Here is a 26578-nt window from a genome sequence, read left to right on the forward strand (position 1 = left end):
TCCAGCATGTTTTTCTCAAGAAGAGAAGTGATTCGCTAGAACCAACTTAGTTGCCATAGCACCCAACATCTTCAACTCAGGTACAATCATAGTGTATGACGGCCTCACTATTTTCCTGCTAAGACAAGAAGCCTCCCTGATATATATATGCAATAATTTCAGTAAATCAATTAGGTTTCAAGTGACTGGAAAAGATAATAAATGGAAGCTGTAGACATTTAGTTGATTAAAGGATTTCTAGACAGATTTCACCTTGTTTGCTCAACCGTAAGCATATATTTGCACATTTAACTGGGCATTCTACAGCTGGAAATAGGATTTTCCACTAACCATTTGTATAAAATTATCCTCCTATTTTGAGGTAAGAACCACATACCTCTAGAAAAGTTGTGTATCCATCCATTTAAATACCATAAGGTCTATCATAATAAGTTTCTGTTGAATTGAGGGAATTATTAAATATATACATGGGTTTCTCCAAACTTTATTTAAATGTAATTAGACAATTGGATATATTGTTCTTTTATTTACTGTTGATTTTGATTGTTGCTTGCTATTGCATTTTCATATATACCCAGTTTTCAAGAAAGGGTCTGGTTTCTCCTTTTTGTATTATTACTGCAAAAGAACTTGTTAACTTTACTAATAAGTAACATATCAAGTGAGCCACCAGAAAAGCCTTCCTTGTCTCCACTGTTTCGCATATATTACTATTGCAGCTGATACTTCTCTAAAATATATTTTGGGCTGAATCTAAAAATCACACTTCATAGAACCATAGAACTGTAGGGTTGCAAGCGATCACGGGGGTCATCTAGTCCGACCCCCTGCAATGCAGGAATCTTTTGCCCAGCAGGGGGCTTGAACCTATGACTCTGAGATTAAGAGTCTTATGACTGTGCTAGCACAAGTGGATCCAAAGTAACGCCTAATTATGAATAGCAGCCCCTTCTACCTTTTATTGATTCTCCCTCCCACCACAGAACTATGTGTCATTCCAGCAAGGGTACTGACCTTCGGGAGTACATTTTCCAAGGTACTGGGGGAAAGAGGGCTCTGTTGCATTAGCAAAGTTGCTCTTATACTTCTCTGGACCTAAACAGTATTTGTCAACAAACATAAAACGAGTAACCCCCAAAATTGATTCATTCCATCCCCTCCCCTGCGACACAATATGTCTTTAATCACACGGCATGTCAGTCTGAGAACTGTGGTTGTGTTCTTTTCTATAGTGGAACATCAGAAAAGGATGTTTATTTCAGAAGAGAGACTTTTGCCATGTGTAACAATGCAAAGCGAAAACATTTCTGAGCCGCTGTTCTGAAATGTGCATATTGTTATGATGACGTTGCCTTTACTCCCCACCCCACCGCAAGAGCTTAGCTACTTTTTACATTTCTTTAATGAAATTATGAATCTCTGATGAGCATCCCTGAAGTGAAGCAACGCCATAACATTTTAATGGTTGGCAGAGCTACACAAAAATGAGTCACTGAATAGGCAGTTAAACAGTAGTATGTTCCGCTACATTCAGAAACGAAACAGAGATATTTGTTCCTCAGGGCGGAAAACACAGAGTGCAGTGAGGATAACGATTCATCTGGAGTCTGGTCACAATCCAGTGAACTGACTTTACAGAGATTTCTTTATTCCAGTTTAGAAGGTTATGGTGGCTGTCCTACAGAGCACATGCAGGATATTTTGGGGCTTAATTTCCAAAAGAAGAGGAGCTGGACTCGGGTTTAATTAAAGTCATACTTCTTGCTATGGAAAACCTTTATAACAACATGAGGGCAGCACCCGAGTCCTGAAAAGAGGTCTAGACGCTAAACCCTAACACCCTTCAGATGTGCACTAATACCAGGCCTGGCCCTAGCATTAGGTTAAGTGAAGAAGCTGACTCAGGAAGCAGATGCTAGGGTGCAACAGAAAGTCCCCTGGCTGTTCGTCCTCAGTGTTTCCCTGCCCCAAACATTCACCCCTCTCAGAGGAAAGAGTATGTGCCGCACCTCCTGCTCTGCTTCTTCTGTATGCTAGCTTGCAGCTCTCTGTTGCAGTGGAGGGTGCTGTCCAAATGCTAGTGCTGAAGTAAGACAGTCTATCCATGGAATCAGGGGCCCAGCTGGCCATTTACCTTAGGTAGCAAAATGTCTTGGGTGGACCCTGACTAATGTGCTCCTGTACTAGGAACTTAGGAAGCTCTCTTATACTGAATCAGACAAGTGGCCCATCTAGGTCAGTATTGTCTACACCAGGGGTTGTCAATCTGGTCCCTACCACCCAGTTGTGGGCATTTCAATATTCTAGGTGGGTGGTAGGAGGTTCTACGGCACAAGCTGAATCCTCCTTCCATTGAGCACTGCTGGGCGGTAAGGAAATTTTACCATCAAGAAAGATGCATTAGTGGGCGGTAGGTATAAAAAGGTTGACTACCCCTGGTCTACACTCACTGGCAACAGATCTCCAGGGTTTCAATCTGGGTTCTCTCTGAGCCGTACTTGGAGATACTAGAGGCTGAAGACTGGATCTGCAGCATGCAAGCAGATGCTATACCACTGGGCTATTTCCCTTCCCAATATCCTCTACTCGGAAGCTTTAGTATTTTATTCTTGGTTAAACCAATACTTGCTATAGGAAGGAAATGATGCTGGGCAGGTTCTTTCCTGAGCAGCTAAGGACGGCTCTATACATCACAGAGTGGCCCTATAATTAAATACTCACAATCATTCCTCTCTGTCCTCTAGCTAGCCTCTCAGATTTCATACATTGTTTATGACCCGTTTCTAATTTACCATAAAGCAAAAGCCTTGCTCCATCTGTACATGGAATTACGGTACATCTACTCAATATTTTAAAATGAAATGTTCTTGAGTAAGAACCATTACATCATATTTCCTAGTGCTACTTTATTATAAGGGGACAGTTATTTATTTTATTTAAAATATTCATATCCCACTTCTATTCTCAATCTTCAAGGTGGCTTATCTGCAGTGACATCTGAAGTAACAGTGGACCCCAAAAATATGAAAAATAAACATACCTACAGTTTTTGTGCATTTAAACACCCTATTAAAAGCATACATTAAAATACATGTATATAGACACACAAAAACACAGGAAGTATTAAAGCACTTAAATCATGTGTGCATTCTCACACAGCAAGAGAGATAAGGAATTTTGCTTGTTTAAAACAATATTGTTTAAATGTATTGACTATTTTATATTGTGCTTTTATGTCCTATGGAAAGTAATGGTTCACCTGCAGTATTATCAAGGTGGCATGTAATATAAATTCAATTGAAATTCAGTTTTCTCCATTGGTTCTAGACCTCCACAGCAACAGCTAAAAAGCCTGCTATATACAAATAGTGCCCAACTTATTTCAATTTCTGCATGTGGTGCAGAGGGAAGTGAGGAGCAGATGGGGCTCATAAACCTGGGAAGGTAGCTCCTCTAGGAGAAGGGAAACTCTGCCTTGCAGGGTATCTTTGGAAGAAGAAAAGGCTAAGGAGTAAAGCCTATGGAAATCCAGAGTGGAGTCCCTAAGACAGTTGGAATAGCACCTTGCAACTCCTGCAAGTGGCAGTGCTATTTGAGGGGGAAACAAGTCTAAAGCTCCCTTGATGAGTACAGAACACATCTCACAGTTCTTGGGATCCTGGCCTATGCTTTTATACACTAATACAGCATCATTATTTCTATGGAAATTAGGGCCACACCTACTTTTGATCAAAAAAACGTGGCGAAGGCAAAGGATAAGTTATGGAGGAAACTTTCATAACACCCTTTGCTCACACCTTTGTCACTTGACCTGTTTCTTTTCTGATCCATCACTCCCTCCAAAAAAGATCCACCACTCCCTCCAAAAAACTTAGGCTTCTCCCTGAGCTAAACCTAGCCAATCAGGGATCATGTAAGTTACGTGATGATGGCATGCTGCTACGTCAGCCAAATCAATCTGCCCTAACCTCACTCTGGCAAGATGGGATAATCAGGAAGCTTTTAAAATCAGATTCTGTCAATCACCCTTTCTTTTAATGGGTGTCCTAATGTCAAGAAAAGGCTGTGCTTTACCCTGATGTATCTAACAAGAGTGAGTTTCCACTTTAGAACAAATATCTCAGCATGAAGTCAAATGTTTAGTCAATTATTCTTCATTTATTTCTTATTATAACCATGTCTCATGTTCTGTAAATGAGGCTGAGGCATGGATTTTCTTCTAGTGACTATTTCCCCACATGTGATATGTAACAAAGTGATAGCATTATTAGTAAAAGCAAAGAAAATAAGGTTTGCTTTTATCTACCAATCATAAAAAGAAAGGTACGCCTTTTTAATATCTTTCTTTTAAATGCAGGATGTTAGATGGATAGCTTCCCAATTCCTTTAAAAACATAAATACATGTCCCAGCAAACTATTCCCCAAGTGAAAGAGATATTCTCAGTGGTATAAAGGAAAAGAAAATAATAATAGGCATAGTAAACAAGCCTGAAGCTACACAATGCAGACAAGACTAAGTGAGCTTTGCATAAATATGGGGAGAGGGAGAAAGGGCTCTTTCAGCATAAGTATTGCAATAAAACAGTTGCCCAAGCCAAATAAACCAAATAACCTGCAACAGGGAACATTTTTACTGTTATACTTAGATTGCATTTTGTAATTCATTTAATTGATCATGGAATACTGGAAATAAAAGATGGCAGAAATTATTTGTTGCATTTCCAAAAACAGCAATCTTTTGCCTTGTAGTGGTTATACCCCTGGTTATACGGTATCTAAGAATAGTTTCTGAGTAAACATGGCACTAGAAAGGCTCTATATAGAGAATCAGAAATGGTCCACTTCTACAGTTCTGGTGGGCCACTATCTTTTCCGGGTTCCAGCTTCCTAAGGAAATTGGCACCATATAGCAGTAGGGAGATCACAATTGTGGAACACATAGAATAACAGAATCGTGGAACTGTAGAGCTGGACATGTGCTCAATCGGGCATAAATTTGCCTAGGAGGAGGAGGTGAACATTCAAGGTAAGACAGACTGTAAAACAATTTACACATTTAAAGTGCTATTTTAGAAAGAAAAAGAATGGCTATTATAAAGTATATGATCTACCAATGCTGGCCAACATAAATACATGCTTCATTTGAGAGTTTGCAGGACCAGGACATATCAGAAGCACAAGGACCAAATGTTACTGCAGAAATATGGCAATATGTGTTATCATTATTTGTGATTATTGTCTCCCTTTCTTCCTGGATAAAGTTTCTAATTTTAATTTCCAGTTAGTACAGATCAAACTGATGCCAGCAATTGTATTATATCCTGTCCTTGGGCTTCTAGCACTTCAGTCCTTTCTATTTTGGTCTATTACATGACACAAACCAAAAACAACCACCCAGCACCATCAGAAAATAAAACAAGAGGGTTTTTTCCCTTAAAAAAAAAGAGACATTGCATTTAAATGACTTTACATTTAAGCTGCTATTTTACTGTAAAGGTTGCTTTTGTTGTTGTTGTTGTTGTTAAAAAATCAGAATGACACACATGCTTTTATGATGGCTCTTTCTCTGGTTGTTCCACCACCACCTCTTAAAACTGCAGAACAAACACAATATTTGGTCTGAGTTTTGTCTTTTACATAAAAAGGGGGGAGAATCTAAATTACATTTTTAACTATTCTACTATCATTGTTTCCCCTTTCTGCTGGTTAGTGGACTCTCCTTTCTTAGAGGTTTTTAAGCAGAGGTTGGATGGCCAGCTGTCATGTATGTTCTAGTTGGGATTTATGCATTGCTTGGGGTTGTACTAGAAGAGCCTTGGGGTCCCTTCCAGCTCTACAGTTCTAAGATACTATGATTCTAATCCTGGAAATTCTTCCTTGATTAGTCATATGGGCAATTCTAACTAATCAGGGACCATGTAATGAATGGGGTGATGTCACAATGCCACATGTGATGGTGGAAAACCAAATCTGATTGTCATTGAGGGCAGTGCATGCTGAACAGACAAACACTTTCCACCTTTCAAATCAATCACTGCGAAATTGCCAACTACATTCTGATGTTGCGAAAAATGTTCATGGAAAGCGTATCTGTCTATCTTTCTCTCTTTCCAGCCTAGTTTGTTCAGCTTGCAGGATAAGATTAATGGAGGATATGCCGATCTAGGAAGCTGCTGAAATAGCATATGTGCAGGAAAAATATTTCTTTCCAGAATTATTCTAGAGTTGTCACCATCGGAATACTCATGGGTGTCAGGGCTGGTGGTCTTGAAGCTGACAGGCAATTCATCAGGGAGCCAAGCAAGGAAAGGCAGTCTATGAGCAACTCAACCTGCAGCTGAGTTGTTTAGCCCAAAGACTCAAGGAAGAGCTAGCAGTTCTATGGGGCTACACTATTGGCTCCTTGCGATCTCTGATGCACCAGAATAATTAGCACTCTCATTATAGGTAACACCCCCCACAGGACAGCCAGTCTCAGCCAGTAAATGATCGTCAGTGTGGTGCTCCTCCCAACAGTAGCCTTTGCCCCTACACCCTGAAGAAGACTGGAGAGCCAGCATATTGGTGGAATTGTTATATATACATATGGAAATATAACAAAATTAGATCTGCAAATCAAGAGCCAATTCATAAGTAAGGGCAGGTCAATTTATTTTCATCTCATCCCACTTATCATCTACCAGGCATGTCAGCCACAGCACTCAGTGGCTTCCTAGCCTAGCATTGGATGCCCTTGCTAAGTGGACCTTGGTGTACGAGAGCTGAGCATGTACACTATGACCCTGCAGCAACATGTTCACCCAAGTGTACCCACCCATCCCTGTGGACACACGTGAGCGCTCCCCCGACCTGCAGCTATAGGTGCTGCCTCCTTGTGTGCTTACAAACCTATAATGCCTCAGACTGCCATCGTGGCTCTCTTCCCACCAGCATCCTTGATCTCAATACCTGATTCTTTACAATGGGCAAAATAATAACCTCTGGTCTTTGTTTCAGCAGGCATACAATGACAACTAGTTCCCATTGTTTCGCTTGTGAAGCAATACTTCTGCCATGAGTATTTGATGTTAGCATGTATGAAATGGCTTGGGGCTTGTCAAAGGCCTGTTTTATGTGCCTCATCTATGTTTGATGATCATTGCAGGAACTTTAGGGTCTTCTAAAGCTCAAGCATTCCTTTGAAACAGAATCACACATTTTGGATCACTTATAGCTATGACTGCAATCTAGAGAATGGTGCCTGCAGCTGTAGGCTCATGCGTGCAAGCTACTCCACAGGAAACCATGGAAAATCCCCAGCTATCCTTACTTGCTGGATTGTAGCCAGTTCATTTACAAAATACAAACTTTTAATATATTTTTCACTTACTATTCGTTCTTTTGTAAACATTCAAAGTTCTGGTTATGTGAAAATTCAGCTTAGCAAGGTTATTTGGGTGGCAGTTAACAGCGTTTACCATATGCTAAAATCTCATGTAGCTATAATTTGAATGGTAATTGTTTTAAACATTGGCAGTTTCCATTCCATGATACAATTGTTTTATAAAATACAGAATGCATTAATAATGATGGGTGATAAATCTAGGATGGACGCCAAATGCAGAATGCTTTGGAATTGATACAGTATCTCACCACTTAACAGAATGGTACATAGCCAAAATTCTAAAACTCTAGGGAATAAGAGACATTTAAAATAATCCATTGAATTCTTCCTCTTGGAAACAACAGTCTTCTCCTGTGGCACAACTCTGCATGGGTTTAAGCAATGGATTTCAGATGGTGGTATCAAGAACATTTACAGGGGTCAATGGCATTATCTTGTGAAGAAAGATACCTTTGTGGAGTTGATGAGGACTACAGCAGTGGTGGATTGTGATAAGGCAGTTAAAATGTTGAGATAAATAGAAAAGGGGTCATGGAGATTTTTTTTTAAAAAATAACCTTTCATTCTCTGTGGGGATTGTGGCTGTTATTCCAGGAAGACAAATTAGACTAACTTTTCCTTTGGTAACTGTACAAATCATAAAGTCAATAAATTACAAATGCTTTTTAAATGAATAAGTTAATGAATGTGGTATATGAAGTGAAATGTAATTAAAATTTTAAAGTTATAAGTCTTTAAAGGATAAAGTGAATTAACTGCACAGGCTTCATAAATGAATTAATGAACACAATACATGAAGTGAAATTGAATTGCATTTTAGAAGTATTCTAGATTTTTTCCCCCCATGTCCACAAAAAAAATAATAGCAATGTGTGCGATTGTAACTTTTAATTGGTTTTGATGAATGCAGAAAAGTTGTAAATCCTCTCTAAATATGCCATTTTGAATATTTGTTTAATTATTCATGCCTGAGTGTGTTATGCGTCCCATAACCACCTGGCAAAAACAACTTCATTTCACTTTTGTCTCATGCTCATTTCCACAGTTTGTACCCTAGTCCAATTCCATGACTTGACTCTTCATGAAAGTAACCTGACTGCTATTTAACATTTTATTGTACACCCCCACCCACCCCACATGTATGCACACATGCATTTCAAAGTTTTTTTTTTAATAGACTTAACAGGTGGTATTCAACTATGTTTTACCCAGAGTAGACTTGTTGAAATCAATGAACATGATTTAGGCATTTTCTTTAACTTCAGCAGGACTACTCTGGATAAAATTCAAATGAATACCACCCAACATATTTTGATTTAACCTGCTCCTAATTTCTTTCACTTAGCCTTCCTCTAGCCCAGGGGACATCTAGACCTGTTGGCACAGTTTGAACTTTGAGAGAGAGTTGGTGGTGGTAATCACAAAAATTGGTTCTATGGGATGTAGCCTAGCACAAAATCAAAGAGATAGCTAAATCCTGTTGGTCCTGATTGTGGGGAGCACACAATAATGATTTCACACAGACACTAACAGTAGCAAGGAACATTCCTCAGTATCAGAAAAATATATGAGGCCACACCACACTCTGATTTAACAGAAATTAGTAATTGATTAGAAATTTGTCTATTTCCACTTAATAGTATTTTGATGGGTAAAAAGCTATTTTCCAGTGTAAAGATGTAAGCTTGGATCTTAAGTTCCCATGGGATGCTCCTACTGAAAGAAGGGGTACAAAATGGTTTTACTTATTCCATCAGCTTTCAGCCACTTGTACCGCACAAAAACCTGCTCTGGACAGCTAGGGGATGCTCTGCAAGGGTGGAAAATAGCACAGGAGGAAGGCAGAATTGGCAAAAATCACACCATGCCGAATTCTACTGCCAATGGAAGCTTTTGCTGGATTGGAGTCTCTTCCATTTATGGAAGCGCAACTCAAACAGACTACAGATCTTCTTTGGTACATGAGTAGATTCTCATGACCTTTTTACTTTACATGAAAAAGAGTACTCTATTTCTGTCTTGTAGCAGTTAATCCCTTACCGAGCAGGCAACACTAAGAGCTGAGCATATTTCTTGGCTATATTATCACCCAACAGCTAATGTCTGAATCTAGTGAGGGACCTTCTCCACTCAAATAAATTTGAAACAGAACTAAACATTGGGATTTTTTAAACATTAAAATGGAAAAACAACAACCTGATAGCCATCCCTCCTGTGTTGTATCTGAAGATTACACATACAATATTGCTTAAGATAATCAGTTTACATGGAACCATGGAGGAGATAATTTATTGGCAACCAATCAAGACATGGATGGCCCTCAAGAGGAGAAGGAAGAAAAGAGAGAGGAAGAACCAACCTTCATTACTGCTGAACAGTAAACTAGGCCACCATGAGGGTGGAGGGAAGAACAGAAATAATTCCCTTCTGTTGACAAAATGAATTGTTATCTGAGGGGATTGGTTTACCTGTGAAGTGGTGAGCAGAATCACATGGGAGGAAGCTTATGGAAGGGAAGAAACTTTTGTTATTCAGGATCTTAAGAGTTTTATATGTTTCAGTCTAAGAATACTATGTGGAGCCTACTTTCAAGCCATTTAGGAATGGCCGGTGTGAGGCTGCTCCACTGCTCTTCCAGTGGTGTCGTCAATGCTACTTCCTGGACGCTGTAGGAGAGCGAGGCAGCAGTGGGGTTTGGGCAGCATGGACAAACTTCCAGGAGCCCTAGACTGGCTCCACTGGTTTGCCTACTCAGCCTGACCTTGCCCCCTCACCATCCTGATGAATGGGAGCAATGCCACTGTTGGAAGGGCAGTGCTATGGCACCACTGCCACACTCCTGAGGCCATCTTGTGGCAGTAGTCCTTATTCAAGCATTGCAGATCTTGGGAAGTATAAATATGCGAGGAAAGCAGCAGGGATAAGTGTGCTAGCTCCTGGCCTCTGTCAGTCTAATGTGTTTTAGAATCTGACCAAGGCAGAGTTTGCCCATTTTTGGTGTAGTTGTATAATCTCCTCTAAATATTCTTTATATCAGAGGTTGCCATGATGGTACCCACCAGATGTTACTAGACTGCAACTCCCATTATCCCTTGCCATTGGACATGCTGGCTGGGACTCATGATCGAGATGGCACCACATTGGATATCCCTATCCCTATTACAGCTTTCAAAAGCTGCCCCATAGTATTGTTAGCTGTCAAAAAAAGGAAAAAGAAAGAAAAGAAAAAGACAGGGGACAAACTGAGACCAAAGGACAAAAATAAGGGTTTGAAGGGTGATGTTTATCCTGAAGGTGCTAATTTCACACCAGATGATTATGCTAAATTCAGCTGCGAAAATTAGGAACCTAATGTACCTGGATGAAAAAGTCAAAGACAGTTGAATATAGTGCTGCTGTCATCAATCCGTCATGTGCCATAGAAACAGATGTGCTTTAACTCCACCATCTGGCAGAGCTTAGCATGGTCAATGTAAGCAACTTAACATTTCCAAAACAGAAATGAGTATGCTTCAAAAATTATCAAAACATAGGTATTCTTCTCTATATATCTGAGCTTTAAAAAGTATTTTGAAGGTAAAGCCATGACGCAACCCCTGCACCTGATTGTTCATGAACTTTTAAAACTTTGGATTTAAGCGGTGATTTGAAATAGAACTGAAAGATGGTTTCATCACTTTAGAATCTGGCAATGCTGGGCTTTTCAGCATCTACAAACATTTGGCAAATGACAAGGAAAGAAAGCTTGGTGAGCCATCTATCCTTCAAAGTGAACTTCTCAGCAACCAGTCATAGAGGGAGAAGACAATGGGGAAGGGAAAATGAAACAAAATAGCAACAAATTTAGGAAATGACATGCTTATTTGCTTTTTCCAAGGCAGTTCTTTTTTTAAAAAAAAAACAAAACCTTCTACCTGCATAGCAAAAAGAAAAGAAATGGGGGAAAAGTTTTCTACAGTTTCCTGGAGATTTCAAGAAAATGGGTGTCATCATATATATATAACACATGCCAAGCTATGGAATGAAAGGCAGAGGGGTGTGGACTTTAAAATGGCCCCCAATGTTGTCAAAGGGATGTAGGCTAAAATTTGTACAACCTAAACTGAAGAACTTTTCCATTCATAGAAGAAACCTATCCAAAGAATGCAAAAGGTCATCTCAAGTGGATTCACAGAGTTATTTTCTATGACTTTGCAGCCTTGATCAGGAACTAGTTTTCTTTCATGGTTGTTCAAGAGAAGCAGCTCACCCACCCACCCAACTAAAGTGTCTGAGAGAGCCAATTCTATTGCCATAAACACCAGTCTATGAAGTCTACAGACCTGCCTTTGGACTGATAATTTGTGAAGCATCCCTAAGAGATACCAGCTTTCTTCAAGGACTTCAAGTGGCTGCTACTAGTCTACAAGATGGAACATGCTGCCATTCTCAAGTCAATGAATTAGGGCGAATTTACACAATCAATGTATATGGCTTAGCTTTGCATGGCTCATCATGTATGTTCACCAGAAGTCCTCTGTTGTCTTCTAACTGTACTACCATGGATGGAAATTCATTGGTTAGTTGTCATTTTTCTGGTCAGTACACAGCTTTAACCATACAGACAAACAGAGAGAAACTGCAAGTCATGGGATCTATAAATCAAGTCCTCACACTTAAAACAAAATAGGAAGGAATGGGAAGGCTAAGCAATGACTCCTTACAGAATGATACATGGCACAGCAGATTAAACCTTTCTAGTGCTATGGAGGCACACGAATACAAACAGGCATCCAGAAGAAGACAAAAAAGAGCAGTCATTTCAGAGAGCCAAGGGTAGGGGAATCCCCAAATTGTGCTGAGTAAGTTTATCCGTGTGAATGTCTTTAAAGTACCAAATAGGACTAAGGGAAGCAAGCCTAGTAGAATTTTGATCATGTAAATGCACTCTCAGATGAGTTAAGAGGTGGGAAAGCTACCCATTTATTGCAGGAGCATCATTATGTATGCAGTATGCATGCAAGCCAGTGAGAATGACTGCTATCAAATTAGCTGCTAGCATTTACTCCATACTTTAAAAAAGATACAACTTCGCCATTTTCAAGTTCAAAGTGATGAACAATTCAGAAATCCCATAATATAATTTCCAGCAACAACAAAACCACTATGCAAATCTTGGCCAGAATAAAAAACTAAGTTAGGCCTCACAAACATATTTACCTTGGGAAGCCTGTTTCAAATACTGGGAATGTGAAAAGGGCATACCTCCCGCAAGAAAGGGGAGGTATGCAGTTTAAGGATGCTCTTGGTACCCAGGTGGACTCCATGGCAAAGAGTGCCTACCACCAACTTTGGCTGGTGTGTCAGTCACTTCTTGGGCAACAATAGCTTGTCAACTGTGACTCATGTGCTGATGACCTCACATTTAGATGGTAGTGAGCATTTTCTTTGCTCTCCCAAGAAACTGGCTGTTCCTCATTGCAGGAAGACCAGTGAGGTGTTGTTAATAAAAAACAGAAGGATATGTAGCAAAAATGATGGATGGAGAGATGCTTCCAGGGTAGCAATTGAATTTTGAGCATGACAAAGGAGAAATTCACACCAGGTGGTAGTAGAAGGGAAGAACAGGAGAAGGTACAGGGAAGGGGCGGAGGAAGGGGGCAGTATGGGTGGCCCGCTCCAGGTGTCATCACTGAGAGGAGTGACATTTGGTGTGCCGCCCGTCCATGACTCCCAAGCCTACCCTGAGCTGTCGGGGGAAGGGGCGGAGCCCTACCACCTTGCTAGCAGCATTCCCCCCTTCCCCCTTCGTTTTGACAGCTCGGGGGAGGCTTGGGAGTAATAGGCAGGTGGCACACCGTTGCTCCCCACTCCCTGGCTGCAGCTAGCTCTGCCTCTGGTTCAGGGTTGTCCTGACTGGTTATTGACTCACTTGAGTACTTTGCTTCAGGACACTGAACTCTCTTCTGCACTGGAGATACGGGCTAGCTGTGTATGTCATGTTTAAATACCCTTTTGGTCAATTCACTCCTGGTGCTTGGTGGTGTCTGCCTCTTGATTCCTTGTCCATGCAAACAATTTGTTTCCTGCATGTGAAGCGGGGATTGTTAGCATTCACAGCCACTTCCAAATTGGTTTCAAATCCAGTTATTCACAAAATGATAGTTTTGTTTTGATGCTAAGTAGGGCAGACAACATGGCTAAGGTTTAGTAAACGAAATTTACAGGCTGTTCACTTTGTAGTGAATGGGTGCAATCCAGTGCTCTCTTTTATTTTTTAAGTCAGTTATCATAGGCTTCAATAGGAAATAGTTTATACTCTGGGTTTCCTGCCAAAATCTACTCTACAAGTAAACTGAAACCAGGGAAATAAATTACTGTGCATTTTGCTTCTCACCCCAAAAAATAAACGTGAGGAATCAGAAAGACACCATCTGTTAAAATAATTTTGTATTATTCACATTGACAACAATATACACAGGTCCCAGTTTCTGGGTTTGGCTTTGTTAGTGCATGTTCTCCATTGTTGAATAATCTAGTCTTATCCTTGCTATTTTAAGCACCCCTATATATTTATTAAAGGGATTCATAATCATGTAAATAGCAATTGTTTGAAACATATGAAATCCACATTCCAGAGGCAGAATGAACACGGGATGAACAGCCTCATCTGGATGCTTGAACACAGAAGTGCTTCAGGGGACAAATAGTAACTGCTATGCCAGAACAATACAAAATTGCAGAGATGCTACAATGGAATGAAAGTTAGATATGAATATCAGTTATCTAGAGCAAGAACTTAATTGAGGGTTTCATAAGGTTGTGGGAAATGACATTTTATAAATGTTAGTGGTTAATATGATTAAAGTGTGAATATGGAAACTTGACCAGGTGTTTTGTTTTTTTGAATTTGCGAATAAAATTTATTATACCTTCATTAAGGTTTTGATAATAATTCCTGTTTGTGACTCCTACTATTTTTTCAATTCAAAATACTATATGCAAAATGTGGCTGATTGAAATAGTTTTAATCCAATAATTCATCAACTGATTGACTTTGATTTAAAAATATTTCATTGTTTTAACATAAGTAACTGAAACAGGGGTTAGGTAGTCATGTGCCGTACTATTATTTTGAATCAATAAATGTTTTAAACAAATAAAAAATGCTGGATAGGGTATATTGCAACTCATGACATGACTTTGCTGTTTGGATATTATTTAACTAATGCTGTTTGGATATTATTTAACTATTTAACTAACTAATTGAAAGAAGGAAAAAAGACCTGTGGGGGGAGGGGTGAAGGAAAATGCAACCCTTGAGTAAACTGATGGAAAGTGTTATTAAAGCCAGAATGATAAAGCATGGAGAAGAACAAGACTTGCTGAAGAAGAATCAATATTGTTTCTGCAGCAGCAAGTCCTGCCTCATCAATTTTTGGGGATGTTTTGAGATTTTCAACCAACATTGGGTAAAAAGAAAATCTAACATTACATACACATTGGTGAGAACTGAATGCTTTTGAATTATGGTGCTGGAGGAGACTCTTGAAAGTCCCACGGACTGCAAGAAGATCAAACCTATCCATTCTGACGGAAATCAGCCCTGAGTGCTCACTGGAAGGACAGATCCTGAAGCTGAGGCTCCAGTACTTTGGCCACCTCATGAGAAGAGACCCTGGAAAAGACCCTGGAAAAGACCCTGATGTTGGGAAAGATTGAGGGCACAGGGAGAAGGGGATGACAGAGAACGAGATGGCTGGACAGTGTTCTCGAAGCTACTAACATGAGTTTGACCAAACTGTGGGAGGCAGTGGAAGACAGGAGTGCCTGGCGTGCTCTGGTCCATGGGGTCACGAGGAGTCGGACATGACTAAACAACAACAACAAAACACAAAAAGAAACTTTGGGTAGTCAATAGCTTAGTAATGTAGCAACATAAATGGGTAAATTCCAAACTAGGAATAATTAGGAAAGGATCTGAAAATAAAATGGCCACCATGCCTTACACAAATCTATGTTGATGTGTATATGTGGCAATACATAATGTATGGGGCACACTGCCACTTGCTTAAAGGGGGGATTGGTCAAATTAATGGGGCATAGGTGGATGAATAGCTAATAGCCAGGTAACTAAACAGAACCCCCATATTCTGAAATTATATGCCACTCAATGCCAGTTTTGGGGGAAGCAGGCAGAGTGTGTAAAGAGAGGTATTACCTTTATGCCCTGCTTGAGGGCTTCCTGGAGGTATCTGATTCTACACCGTTAAACCAGGATATTGAACTAGATAAACCTCTGGTCTGCTCCAGCAGAGCTCTTATCCTCTTCAGCTTCAGTTGTTAGCATTTCGTCTTTTAGTTTTATGAAAAATGAATCAATTTCAATGCTTCTCCACATTAGTGAGTTTGTTTTATTTCTGTATGCCAACTGCAAATGCTCAGTTTTTAATATATAGGATGAATGAGTGACATTGCCAATATACTGTTGTACATAATTGTATTTTGGGGTGTCCATTTTAAATCAGTCCATTAAAGTAACAGATTTTATACATTAGTTTAGCTTGAGCATGGGTTGCGATAGTACCCAAGGTAGGCAGCCGCTATCCATCATTGTCTTGGGTAAGTTCTGCAGCTGTTCAGTTTTCAGCCATATTCACTTAAGATTTTGCTAAAGGCACTATCTTTCTCTTTAACAAGCTTAGCTAAGCTGTTACAAGCACATGGCAATTTCTGCTTGTTTCATATAATCTGATGGGATGAAATTCTTTTTACCTGCACTAGAAAATAATTGCTTGCCTATCTTACACAATATTCTCATATCTTATCCCATGTGGTTCGAACTGGGAGGGATTTTTCCCTGGCTTGCCTGCCTGAGCTCTGCAGTGTCTGCAGCTCTCTTTCCATCCATTTCAGAAGCTGGGAATTTCATTCTGATATAACCACAAGAGTATACATCACACACACACACACACACACACACACACACACACCTAGTACTACTAGATGTTAAAACTTTCTTAGATGCTTAGATTTCTTCATATTTTGCTATATTACGACAGAGAACTGTTTAGAACTGGCTAAATAAGCTACCAAGCTCCTAAAATATATGTGGAATGTATAGTTTCTGTTCATCCCAGAAGTGTACTAAAAAGGGACCCTAGCATTTGAATTTTGGGTAGAGGGTTCAAGATGCTGAGGAAAAAATCTTAAAATATATTACAAACTCATGCAAGTCTGAATCAGCCCTTGCAATTAGTCACAAAATGACACAATAACATTAGAAGAGCTTGCTGAATGAAGTCAATGACCCATCTAGCAGGACTGGAGTACAAGAGCACTCCTCCCTCCTGTGGTTTCAGGCAACAGGTTTTCAGAAGCATTACTGCCTCTGGCCATGGAGGCAAAGGATAGCCATCACAGCCAGTAACCATTGAGAGCCTTTTCCTCCATAAATATATCCCTGTTGTTCCATCCCCTTTCAATGCAGGGAAGGTGGAAAAGAGCATCTTATACTTGTGAGTGTGGGATAGATCCCATTTCACTACCAGGCAGGCAGGCTAACTTGCCTAGCCTACTCTAGAAATTGAAATAAAGCTACTTAGCAAACTTAGAAGCACAATTTCCTGCCAGGAGCACAATAGGACCTGAAGTTTGAAAATACATATTGAAGTTCTGGAATCATCAGAGATGACTGTCCTGCCTCCCACTCTGACTTATCCCTTCTACAGACAAGAACTCTTCATGAATATATCATTTTTTAATAGCAAAAGGCAAGGATCATCCTTCTTTGTTTGCAATCATTCCATATGATCATGACCTTGAGCACTGGTGCCAACTCTATAGGCTGAGGTGTCTTCGACACCTCAGTATCTGTGGGGAGGGGGCCAGGCCCCCTCAATGTTGAGGTGGTGGAGGAGGCCAAGTGTGGAGCCAAGAGCTGTGTGGTTCAATGGCTGGCTCCTCCTGAGAATATGAGAGGAGGAGCCACCGGCCATTGAAGCCGTGCCATGTTGGACTCCACACTTGGCCTCCTCCCGATGTGGTGACATCACACATGCACGATATCACATACACTCAATGCATGCTGGGCCCACTCAATCTTGGGCACAAGTTGGTACCTCTGTCCTTGAGATCTTCTGAGGACTTGCAGCAAAAGATGACAAAATGCAGCTGTACAATAAATGTACAAGTAATTTTTTTTTAGTTTTTTATATTTTTTTAAAAAAAGATTTTAAATAATTTTAAAAGATTGTACCCCTCCCTCCTTATACTGGTTTATGACTGTAATAAAGTGTTGTTGTTGTACAACAATGTCTGAGTTGCAATCTCTCAGGGTGACATACATATGGATTGTGTGATTAGCCTGGTAAGAACAATGGGAGAGACTCAATGGGAGAAAACACATTTAGAGAGACAAACAAGTATTTGTAGGATATCCAGAAATGCAGCACACATTCCTAAATGGGCTCTCTCTGCACTTAGTAGGACTGGTTCTATGCTGTTTGTGTCTACATCTATTGGAAATTCTCTTTGGTGTTATTATCACAGTATGAAAACAACCTCTTGGGCTACATACACTTTCACACAAGCACTATGAGCATTGTATTAAAGGCAAGAAGTCAAATAGCCTATGATGATTAAAGGAAACCCTTCATATTATATTTGACATATGTTTGAAGGATATAGTAATGAAAATTTAGCAACAAGCAGAACAGAATGGGCGTTAAATGGCGTTATGGAGGAAAGGTGAGCCAGCTAGTATCCTAATTTCATTGCTTTTAAGTGAGAAACTTTGCACTTTGCACCAAATTCTTGATGGTGGAAAGAAATGTGAAATATCTCTGGCCTTCAGGGCCAAGACCAGAAGTAGAACTTACTCTTCCCATTATGCAATGTTTCTATAGCTAATGTTAGGATTCTTGCTCCGTGTTTGCAGTCATGGGATTGTTGTCTAGCACATGACGGTGTATGTTTTCATTCCACAGTGTGGGAAGTGACAGAGACAGGATGTTTTGTACTACTGTGTTCCGGAATGTAGGCCTATTGTCCTTTCTTTCTTTTTGTTTTGTTTCTTTCTCTTTGCTGTCTGACGTGAAAAAGGAAGGAGCTAAGTAAGAATGCTACGAGTGTATTATATGTAAATAAACGGAGATTAGCCAAATTGCTGAGCTATTGAGTCTTCTTGCTTGAACCACCAATATTCTGAAGGAATAAGTATGCTAATGCCTTTTGGTATCAGTCACTGTGATATTCAGGCTGGAGAAAGCTTTTGAAGCTCCTGAATGACTGACCAGGAGGGAGAGAACATGCCAGTTGGGCATGTGTCTCTACCAGGGTCCTACACAGCTAATACATAACTTATTGGATGACTTTCATTGTTCCCATGGTACTGGATGATCCCAAAAGCATAGGCAGGAAGAAAGGCAAGAGTAGAACCTGTGGCATCATTCAGGCTCACAGCTGCTGAAAAAGCAGAGGGAGGAAGAGATATACTGTACTTTTTATTATCAGATGGAAACAGCCAGGAGCAACTCCAGACAGAGGTAGTAGTAAGTGAAGAATCCTGAGAAGCTCTCAGGGTCCAAGATCATTCTTTTTCATGGAAAGGAAGGAAGTACAACCTGCTTTCTTCATTCCAATACACTGCCTTGCAGTTTTTGCTCCCTTTTCTTTCCTCTGTTCCTTCTATTTTCATTTTCTCCCTCCTTCTCCCCAATTACCAGCGATCTTTAAAAAGAAAACTTCTGAAATGTAAACTGGAAAGGAACTGATAATATCCAGGAAAGGGAGTAAGAATGAAATGCTTTACCCTTTAACTGTTCTTGCTTTAGGGAACAAACTGTACTCTGCATAATATTGGCATAAATCCAGATTAACTTTATTGAGTTTAATGGAGTTACTTTTGTTTAAGTGTGATAAGCATCTGGCCTTCTGACAATTGCCTCCCATTTTAGACCTAAATTTATCAATTTTCTTTTGCAAACAAAGATGGTGTTATCCTAGTCTGCCAACTGCGAAGTCTATATTTTAAATATATAGATTGCAAATGCAGATAGGTGAAACCATGGTTACAGAAGATATTATCTATGCTAAGGAATGCAGCACTAAATAAGTGGCAGACTTCTGTTTTTATCAGGAACAGACAAAGCATGCAAGCAAGAAGTGATATGGATTTGGGGTGCATGTGAAATGGCTCCAATGTAAAATATCCCCTCTCAGACATCACTACTTTGCACATGGCTTTTAAAATTGTGTCAGGTCTACAAAACAGTTTGTGTAGTGGGACATTCTGGCAAGGGAGGCGAATGTTTTAACATGCTGTTCTCTGAACTGTGGTCCAAAATAAGCACAGTTGACAAGTATGATAGTACCACAGATATACTGCACCACACCACAATGGGACACTGAAGAACCTCTACTGGTTGAGTTAAAACATCACTTCCCTCAATATTATTCTATTCATTGATTGCTTTTTCTCACACTTATATCTTGATTTTCTTACATCATGGATCCATGTGGCATACATGTGGTTCCCAGGTGGTCTCCAATCTAGGTATAGACCAGGGCTAGATTTTCTTAGGTTCAGCAAAGTGGTGGCTTCATGTGCCTTCAGACCATAACCTGGATAATCTAAAAGTAATCTTCTTGTTTGGCCTTCCTTGACCTCGAGCTGTTGATGGTTTGGACCAATGACCACACAGCATGGCTAATCGTGAGGAATTATGCGAATTGTACAAAAAATATCTGGAGGGTACCATATTGGAGAAGCCTGTTCTAGAACACCCCTTGTTCCTTTTCAAAATGGAATTGATTGGACAGAATAAGTTAATTTCAAATATGATATGAAGGCTTTCAAAAAAAAGGATAAGTCATAAACCCTTGGGCAGGAGCCCTTTTTGATATTCTTATAGTATCGTTGCTATACAGGGTATCTGTACAGTAGTACAAATAGTAGTATGGTCACTTATATGTCAGATCAAGCCTTTGCAGTAGACTATTTAAGACAGGCATGAATTGACCCAAATTCCAGATGTAGTTTCCTTCTGATATATTTTCATGCCGAGTTTCTCTGAGGGGTGATCTAGCGATGTTGATGTATTAATTTAACCTACTGACGTGTGCTTTATTTTATATTTCTTTTATGGATGAAATTATTTTGCTTTTATGCTATTAACCACCATGCTATTTTTCTTAACATTGACAGTACAAATAAATGCATAAAACTCTTTTCAAAACTCTGGAAACTCTGGCCTGCGGGTCAAATTTGACCCACCAAGGGGTCCCAGTTTGGCCTGTGAGGACATTCTCCCCAAACCATGCCCACCCACCCCACATGATGTCAGGTGGAAGGCAGGAACCAATGTGGCCACAAACAATTGAGAGCTTAAAGTGAGATCCTAATTGTTCATTTGCTGGCACAAAATGCACATCCACTAGTCACCAGCAGAACTATTTTCCTCCATTTTAGCAGTGGTTTCAGTGCTATCTGCTTTGTGCTACTGAAGCAAGCTCTCACCCATCCATCAACCAAGCCTAAGAATTAAACCATTCATACTAAGCAATTGCACATGCCAAACAAGGGGAGTTCTTTTTTTAAAAAAATTACAGCTTAAAACAAACAATTTTTCGCAATCTTGAATATGCTCAACATTTGTTTAAGAGCCACCACTTTATTCATATTTCTTCTTTCCTTATGTAGGGGGGAAGCAGTGTAATTAAATGGATATCACTGACCTCACTTGTTTACCAAAGCATATTTTTTATTGATTACACAATTGGATTTAGTTCTTAGAAAATTATGCTAAAATTGAAACCATTATCTAAGTCAGAAAGACAGCCAAAATCATAACCATCTGGCTTTATTTTTTTAAAAGGCAAATTTAAATATTTTGATATATATGTGCACATTAGAACTCCAAGTAAAATACTGTTCACTTAATTGCCACTTTCTATGGTATCAATTTATTAAGAACTGCTGCATTTCAAGCTGTTTAGGATGCTCTGAATAAGTCAATGCAATCTATAAATTAGCAAAGAAGTGTCTCACTCAGGGCATAGCAAAGATAAGGATGCATTTCAAATGAATGCTAAACACATCATAGGTTGATCTATTTTGATGATCATATTAAGGAACATTTAATTATGAATGCTATGTGAGAGTGCCTTTTAAAAACAACGGTTCAAAGTCAGCTCAGTGAAAGGCATGATTGGAATCTTCAGCCCACTAGAGACCAAACTGAAGAGTAGTGATGAGCAATACATATTTTATATTTCCAATCCACTGGAATATGGAGTATAAAAATCACCCTGACTTTGTTCACACAGTATTCCTGTGTCCCTCAAATGCACCAGTGGGAATCTTGGAAGACAGAAGTGACCTCCTTTAATCCATTTCTGTGCTGTATTATATATCGTGCTGGTACTTCCTTTAACCTTTAACCACAAGTAACACTTTAGAAAACTTGTGGTGCAAGAACTGCTTGCTTCAAGTCAAGGCTAGCAACATGTAGATGCTGGATAGGTCTCAGTTTCACACATTATCATGTTTGAACAACCATATTACATAGCAATAAAAATGTTATGGACTAATAGACTGTGCAGCAGCTGCTATAAATGGAGAGAAGAAGTGTTGGAGAAGGAAGGACGAGTAATCTACAGGCCTTGTGAAGAAAGAGTCTGGGCCTGTCCTGATATAGCTCTCTGGTGAATACTGGAGAAGGCTGGTGCTCCAGATGCACCCATTTTGGCAGCACAGGTTTGATTAGGCAGCAAGAATAGACAGATAATTTTCAGGAATATCCAACAGGCCTTGCACCAGCTTGTCACTGAGTTGGGATTTACATCAAAGGCTGTCAGATTGCCTTGTTGGTTACTGTGTAGCAGATAAGAACTACTGAGTCCTACAGAGAAACCACCACTGATACAAACTGTAAGCAAGGAGCAAAGCATGATCTGTGTTCACTTGACTTATATTTGTGTGTGTATGTGTGTGTGTGTGGAGTAGGAGGGTCTGACAGAAAATTTGCCTCTTCCACCTGCAACTTCCACAATAATAGTTACACTGTTTCCAAAAGAGATGGGGAACCTGTTGCCCTCCCATCACCCCCAATCATTTGCCATGCTGGATGGAATTCATAAGAGTTGGAATCCAAGAACATCTGGAAGGCTACATATTTCTCATCCCTGGTAAGACTTAGGGCCTAGTATTAAACCTTTTCTTAGATGTAGCACTTTAGACTACAGTTGGAAAGGGGGGGGACCCTCACACTTTCTTCCATACCAAAATATATCCACGCAAAAAACCTAACGTTAAGAAGGAAGGGGTTTTCCCTGATGTGTAGGCATCTTCCCCCATCACGGTCCAAGGGAGAGAATGAAATGAAGAAAAATAATCTCTCAGGGAAAGAAACAGCAAGTCCCAGATCTCTGTCTGTTAAATGTTTGGCTTTTTCCTAAAATGAAATTCAAAGCAGCAACCGTGGCTATTTCCCCAGATGTCTTCATATTGTTTTAAAAAATTAATAAAGATGGTTTGAAAACTTTTATTTTATATATTCACCCATGACTGAAGTTATTGCTTGAAGTAGATAACACTGCTTGTTTAATTAGATATTTATCTTCTTAACTAGCCATTCTAAGGGCATGAATTGGCTTTCCAGTGTTCACAAAAATTAAGATTTTTATAACAGATGAACCTTGGCTGAGCATATCGCCAAAGGGTACAAACTTATTACATTTTTGATGCAAAACAATTACCCTCTAAACCTTGCCATGTCAATCTTTTCCCAGTAGTGCTCTGATCCTAAACACGTTTGCTGGAAATCAGGTTCCACAGATTTCGAACAAACTTGGTTCTAGTCAAAGCATACAATTTGTAACCTAGCAAAAAATAGAAGAGGAGAAACATCCATGCATTTTACATCCGATTTTAACCATCTTTTGTATTATTTTCTTCTTTAAAAGTGTTAACAATGATAAACTCTTGCTTTGTTGATGTCACTTTGAATGGTGAATGAATGGATTTCTTTCATTATTACAAAGTTATGCTCTAGGCATTGCATGAACAATAAATGAGGCAAAAATGAAAATAAATTACAAATCCATTCCCTACTCCCAAACAACCCCACATATTCAGCTATCTGTAAAGTGTATGAGAGAAATATCTCCACACTTCTGGTGCCCATCAGGTGTTTTTTCTTTGAGGCCACACCCTAATGGCTTGCCTAGTACCATCTGCAAGTGCCTGACTGCAAAGCTCTTCAAAGCCGTAGGTCAGTCCTCCCCTACCTGTTGCCCTCCAGATGTTTTCGACTACAATTCCAATAATACACAGCTACTGGACATGCAAGCTGGGGCTAATGGGATTTGTAGTACAAAACATATAGAGGGCAACAATTTGAGCAAGGCTGCCTTCAGTGGAAGTATGTCCCAACTTTCTGAACTGTTTTACAAGAAGATGCTAAGGTGTGAAATCTGGGAACTCCTGCATGCAAAACATGTCCTCTACCACTGACCTAAATCTCAACAGGAAGTGATCTGGTCATGATAACAGAATCCTCCACTTTCAGACCACTTTCCTATCCAGTTGGGAGATCCAGAGATCCAATAATATGTTTGGACAGCCCCTTGATTGTCACAATGGCAATAGCCTAGTCCCAAGTCACCCTGGCATTGAAACCAAAGTTTCCTCAGACAATTATCATGAAAGTCCTGATCATATCTGAGACCACCTTCTTCACCTCATGGAAGCAGACTGGAGAGCAGCAGAATAAGCAGAATCTCCTCTGCTCCAAGTATGAATAACAAGCATGTATAGACCAAGGCGACCCCCACCTCAGCCCAACACACAAGACTATTTTGGTACTGAACTTAGTTCTTAAATGGACACAATTGGAACAACTCCAGAAAGGCATGTGGATGGACATAAATTCAAAATATTCTACAATCTTGTCCAGTGCTTTAAGCCTAGGGGTACTCTCCTCCTACTCACTTTTCCTACTCACATTGAAATACTGCCTCTCAATGAGGTCAAAGTTAGATTCACAAAATGTTTAGGGGTATGAGTATCCCTGCGTCCCCCCAGAAAAAAGCACTGATCTTGTCCATATTTCTGCATAAAGCAAAATGTCTACCGAGTTCTACAGAAAAGAATATCTCCTCTTCTCAAATACAGTCCCCTGGCAAAGCTTTACTAAAGACTCTCAAAAAGATACAAGAACAGAAGACCAACGGGGACTGAAAATCTGCCATAAACTACAACTGAAATAGTATTCTGTTGCACAGAAATCAATGTACACTTTGGGATATGGCCGTTGAATTGTTGGTTGGTATATATTTTGTAGTTCAAGTACATTTCCTGCTTTTAAAATACCATTATTGTACCCAATTTTCAATAAATTGTAAGTTTTAATTTTTGTTTGATGTAGCATAATTTTATTTATTTATTTATTTATTGGCAAAGGAGAAAAGAAATGAGCTAGCGTTGGCTTGTTAATGTAATTATAATAATTTCAGTATTTATCGGTCATGAACTGGGGATATTAGTTTCTCTTTCCATTTTTAGTGCTTTGTTTCTAAAGAGCAACTTACTGCTCCAGGAAGATGAAGCAAACTGACATTTAAGGGGTTTTATTGGTAGGATCCAGAGGACATTCTGCTTGAGCAGATGGCAATGCAACTCATGCAATAAGGTCTCTCATTTCCGTCAATTCCCCCTCTAGAAATAGCCCTTCATGACACACCCCATTCATTCCACATTCGCTTTGTGGAGATAGGAGGGGATTTCCAACGTAAAGGATGTAACAGAAACTTCCCTTGTGGAAACATAACTCTCAGTGTCCCTTTTACATATTTTTACTCAACAGAATAATAATACAGAAAAGAACTATATTATTCATTATTACACTCATTACATGAAAGCTTATCTTAACTGTGACTGAGTGTAATAGCTTTCATGTGAGGACTTCAGAAATATGCCCTGCCTTATTTAAAGAATGACACCAGAAGTTTTGTCCAACCAACCAGAAGTTTTGTGTACTATGTGCAGATCATATAGAACAGGTGTGGGGAACCTTTGAACATCCAGTTCTGAACAACAGCTCCCATTAGCCCGAGGAAGCATGGGAGTTTAGTGAGTCCCGTGGGTCCCAGGCTCAAGTCTTGGCATATCCATGTATTATCCATTTTTGACTGGCCCTTTCCAATCCCTAACTCCCAGTATTATACAGTAATGGTGTAACAGAGTGGCAACAAGAGAACGGGCCTTTTCTGTGGTGGCGCCCCAATTTTTGAATACTAATCTTCCAAAAGAGGCTCACCTGGTACCATCACTACATGTCTTTAGGTGCCAGGCAAAAACATTCCACTTTACCTAGGCCTATAGCTATTAAATTACCTACGGTCAATGAATGTGTGGGAGAGTGGATTGTTATTATAACTATTTTATTATAAGGTTGTCTGTCATTATGTTTTATATTATGTTTTTATTTTGTGTTCATCACTGATGTTCTGTATTGTATTTTTAATATTTGTACACTGCCCTGGGATCTTCTGATAAAGGGTGGTATTATAATAATAATAAATAATAAATAAATAATAATGATGATGATGATGGTGATGATTATGATGATGATGCAAGGGTAGGCCTTTTGAATATTTCTGCAGTTGTACACTTCTCTGAAAAATTTGAAAATACAATAAGAATGGTAGGCTAATATACTCCAGCCACCACCTTGCAGGAGGGCTCTGTTGTGCAAATAGTACTCTGAGATACTGTCAGTACTCTGAAAAAGAGAACATTGCCAAGATTTTGGAAGGGATCAAAACATAAGTGAAGAAGTGCAGTTGTGTTGTAAATAGGAGTCAGACCAGAGCCATAAATTAGATAACCTGCTGTTTAGACATTTCTTCCTCTCCCCAGAAATATATTGCAATGCGTTCACATTGTTTAAGATGTCTAAAAGTTTGTGCTTGTTAAAATATATTGCTGTTTGTGGCTGTCAAATAATCCTTAACATGAACATGTATCGTTAAAATACCTTAATGCTTTCCTACTGCTCCCTCCTCCTAACTTGTTAGAGCCATCTGGATTAGAGCCATCTGACGAATTAGTTGCCCTGCAGGCACTTGAGGCAGGGCAAGGTGCTTGATTGTGGTTTGCATGTGGCCAATCTGCTAGGGATACTAAGGCTGCCATCCTATATGCCCTTCCT

At 39.6% G+C, this 26578-nt stretch overlaps 1 protein-coding gene and 1 long non-coding RNA gene across 3 annotated transcripts in view; one reads left to right on the forward strand and one right to left on the reverse strand.

Moving 5' to 3' along the window:
- Positions 1-26578, reverse strand: part of NEGR1 (neuronal growth regulator 1) — a 442886-nt gene that overhangs the window by 304176 nt on the left and 112132 nt on the right. The gene's annotated exons all lie outside the window — the stretch shown is intronic.
- LOC309371339 lies at positions 12830-14251 on the forward strand. The gene is made up of 2 exons (XR_014169063.1): positions 12830-12998; positions 14003-14251. It is a non-coding gene; the product is annotated as an uncharacterized lncRNA (long non-coding RNA).

Source organism: Podarcis melisellensis (assembly GCF_964234715.1).
Source record: "Podarcis melisellensis genome assembly, chromosome: 6".
In the NCBI taxonomy this organism is placed as follows: domain Eukaryota; kingdom Metazoa; phylum Chordata; class Lepidosauria; order Squamata; family Lacertidae; genus Podarcis; species Podarcis melisellensis.